The sequence below is a fragment of the Medicago truncatula genome, chromosome 4, assembly GCF_003473485.1.
Source record: "Medicago truncatula cultivar Jemalong A17 chromosome 4, MtrunA17r5.0-ANR, whole genome shotgun sequence".
NCBI lineage: Eukaryota > Viridiplantae > Streptophyta > Magnoliopsida > Fabales > Fabaceae > Medicago > Medicago truncatula.
This window is the reverse complement of record NC_053045.1, coordinates 18,284,705-18,288,993: the sequence shown is the minus strand read 5'-3', so window position 1 is coordinate 18,288,993 and position 4,289 is coordinate 18,284,705. Positions and strand designations below refer to the sequence as shown.

The following is a 4,289-nucleotide window of genomic DNA, read 5'->3' as shown; positions in this document are numbered from 1 at the left end:
CCCTTGTTGGTTGACTTATTGATGTTTAGGCTTAATGCCAAGATGATGTTGGAGACTTAAACCGTTGTTGTTGTTATTGAAATGCAAACTTTCCGCTGCATGATTTTGAAGTTATTAAACATATTGAATTAAATAGTTTTATTTTCTATTTAAGAAATTTTGAATTTGCAATGTAGCATGCCCGTTTGATGCTTAACTCTGATTAATATCTATTATTTAATTACTTTTGGGTAACGGGGTGTTACAATGCTAACATGTACAATCAGGAAGAGAAAAATTCAACAAACACACCAACCATGATGCATACCCAGGCCTCACAACAGCCCCACCAACGCATGTCCACACAAAAGCCACAAAGAAAATCCAAGCCAAAAGTAGCGCCCAGTAGAAGAAAAAGGTGACTAGCTAGAAAAATCAGTAACCAAAATGATCAAACAGCACCACATAGCCAAAACACAGTTACCTCATCAAACATTCTTGAGGATTCCAATTCCATTCATAGTATAGACAAGTTTGCATAACAAGCCTAGTCAAACACCACCGCCTCGACAACACCATTATTTCCGACAATAATTCATCCACAGATTTCACCTCATTCCGGAATATAAAATGATTTCTCGCTTGCCAAATTGACCAAATAGTTGCATCCCAAATAATCCCCAACCCCTTCCGAACCTTCTTATTTCCTCCAACATTACTCCAACTCGTCCAATGAACAAACAAATTCGGAGGAGTAATAAAAGAGAAATCAAGCCATCTCATAACACTTTGATAAGTCAATAATTATTCTTTTAAATATATAATTTGAGTCTATTTTATTTAGATTTTATTTGTTTTATTTCCTTTTTAGAACTATTTTACTTCAATTGCAAGTTATTTAATTTCAGGAACAAATATTTTAAAGATTGAGTCTTGGAGCAAAAGAAAGGAGATTTGGGGCTGATTCGGGCTGAAAATACGAAGATTTAATACAAAAATATGATGTCCCCCAAGTTAGAAGCTTGGCACGGCCCGTGCCACCAGCCACACGGTCATGCCAACACCCATAGTTCCTTTTGCTGCTTTTCTACTTCCCGAACAAGCTACCTATTAATTTATATATGACCTAAATTCCATGGTTTCTTGTGGAACATTCTAGTGATATATTTCTTGGGGCTTAAGTTGTTATAAACTATAAATAGAGTAGCTAGCAATCACAACAATTCATCTTTTGTTATTGGAATTCAATAGTGACAATTGTTTTCTCTTAATAAAAGTTCTTCTTTTTATTATTTTATTTTTATGTTCTTCTTATTCTTCTCTTCTATGTCTACGATGAACATGAGTGAGTAGACTCTTCTTGTCTTAGGAATGTTGGATGAGTCTAATGACTAAATCTTAATCATACCAAGCCTCGAACCTTAATTTTATGTAAATTTACTTTCTAATCTAATTTCACTGTTTTTATAATGAATTAACAAATATCAAACTCATAATGCGACAGCGGAGGGTTAGTACTTGTTAATTCATCATCACAAATATCAAAGCGAAGCATCAAAAGAAGAAGTTTTGATATTGAAACAAGTGAAATTAGACAAAGATTGCGAAACATGAGAATAGTCTAGGAAACCTTGAGACAATAAAGTTTTGTTTTTCAAGGATTCCAATAACAATCAACCATGAGAATATGCGTGGTTGCTAGAGGAACACACTCATTGAAACCGAAAGGAGATGTGATAGGATTAAGAGAAACTTGTCTTTAGAAAGTAGGTCCAACATAAAGTTATAGGTTTAGGGTTTGGTTTGTGAAGGGTTTGTCACCAAGATGAACCAATAATCCCAAAGCGCTTTTTATTATTACTTTTAAACCGTTAAAAATCCCAACTTTTCAACTGAACTTCCTTCTAATCATTCATAAAAGTTAATTGAATTAAACAACTCCCTGTTGGAACGATACTCTCTTTTTACTACTTCGTTAAATCGTGCACTTGCGGATTTACTACATCATGTTTTTGGCGTCGTTGTCGGGGAGTTAGCCAATTTGATTAACCTTTTAGAGTTGGTTAGAATTTTTATTTTTATTTTTCTTTTTCTTTCTTTCTACTTACCGTTAACTTCTTGGGTTCTTATTCTTTTATGCGAAGAAGCAAAAGTCTTGGTGAATTCGTTCCCGAGATCGAAACGTATTTTCATAAAAAAAAAAAAACAGAGAGAAGAACGAAATAATAACGTTATGGCTGAACGCACTCTCAAAGAGTATGCAACCCCATCTACGGATGAGCCACAAGCTATTATTGTGTACCCAACGGTTGAGGGTAACAATTTTGAAATTAAGCCTGCACTACTTAACTTGGTGCAGCAAAACCAGTTTTCTAGATCACTCACTGAGGATCCCAATCTGCATATTTCAACTTTCTTCAGACTCAGTGGAACCTAGAAGGCGAACCAAGAGGCTGTAAGGCTACATCTCTTTCCTTTTTCCTTAAGGGATAGCGCTAGTGCTTGGTTCCATTCATTGGAGGTTGGTTCCATCACTTCATGGGATCAAATGAGGCAAGCATTCCTTGCACGATTCTTTCCCCCTTATAAAACTGCTAAACTGAGGGACCAAATTATACGGTTTACTCAGAAAGATGGTGATGAGTCATTTATTGACTATTTTAATATGCTTTTTAGTTTAGTTTTATTTAGATTTTATTTGATTTTATATTAGTATTATTTCCTTTTTAGGATAGTTTACTTTAAATTGCATTTTATTATATTTCAGGAAAGAATATTGGATGGATTGAGTCTTGGAGCAAAAGAAAGGGACTTGGAGCCGATTGGATGCAAAAATATAAAGATTGAGAGACAAAAATATGTCTCCCCCAAGTCAGAAGCTTGGCACGGCCCGTGCTAGCCTTGGCACGGCCGTGCCACCCTCCAGAGTCACTTTTGCTGCTTTTGCTTAGATTTTAAGCTACTCTATTTTTAGCCCGAATGTAATAGCTTAGATTTTAAGTCAAACAAATGCTATAAATAGAGTAGCCATCCATCACAAATATTCATCTTTACTTGGAATACAATAAGTGACAATTGCTTTTCTAATTAAAGTTCTTTTCTTTTCCTTTACTTTCTTGTCATTTACTTTTATGCTTTCTCTCTTCTCCCCCATGTCTACGATGAACATGAGTGAGTAGACTTCTCCTTGTCTTGGGATTGTTGGATAAGTCTAAATGACACAATCCTAATCAAACCAAGCTCTAAGCCTTAATCTTATGTAACCCTAATTTCTTATCTGAATTCACCGTCTTAACATGGATCAACCATTATCAAACTGTGGAAACGAAAGTGGAGGGTTTGATAATTGTTTATCCATTATTCCAAATATCAATTCATAAAACGAAAGTGGAGCTTTGATATTCGAACAAGTGAATTCAGACAAGGATTGCAAAGTCAGCGAAATAGGCTTTACAATCTTTGAGACATATAGTTTCGATCTTCAAGGGAACTAATAACAATCAAGTCAGCGAAATAGGCTTGGTTGTTAGAGGAACCAAAATATAATAGTAATCAAGTTAGCGAAATAGGCTTGGTTGCTAGAGGAACATAAGAGAAACTGTCTTGAGAAATTAGGTCTAACATAACATTTTAAGCTTATAGTTTTGGTTTGAGAAGGACTTGTCATTTAGAGGAAACCAACGATCCCAAGGCTCTTTTTATTATTATTATTATCTTTCAAACGCTTGAAAACCCCCAACTTACAATTCTCTTCTCTCTTCTAATCATCTCTAAAAAGTTAATTGAATTGAACTACTCCCTGTCGGAACGATACTCTTTTATACTACTTCGGTAAGACCGTGCACTTGCGGTTTTATCTCATCAGATGGGAAATCTCTTTATGATACGTGGGAGTGTTTCAAGGAAATTCTTATACTTTGTCCCCATCATGGTTTAGAGAAGTGGCTTATAGTCCACACTTTTTATAATGGCTTATCATATACCACAAAAATGACTGTTGATGCAGCTGCAGGTGGAGCTTTAATGAACAAGAACTATTCAGCAGCATACGCCTTGATCGAGGACATGGACCAGAACTACTATCACTGGACTAATGAGAGAGCCATCACTGCTTCTTCACCCTCTAACAAAGAGGCAGGTATGTACGAATTCTCTACCCTTAATCATCTTGCTGCTAAAGTTGACACACTCACACAAAAATTTGATAAAATGAATGTTAGCGCTGTCACTATTGCCCCTGTATCACCTCCTTGTGAAATTTGTGGTGTTTTCGGCCATATTGGTGTTGATTGCCAGCTAGGTAGTGCTAT

The 4,289-nt window shown here is 35.7% G+C and overlaps 1 pseudogene; it reads right to left on the bottom strand.

Moving 5' to 3' along the window:
• Positions 1 to 3,839: 3,839 nt before the first annotated feature.
• LOC112418529 (uncharacterized) lies at positions 3,840 to 3,914 on the bottom strand (annotated as a pseudogene).
• Between the last annotated feature and the right edge of the window lie 375 nt (positions 3,915 to 4,289).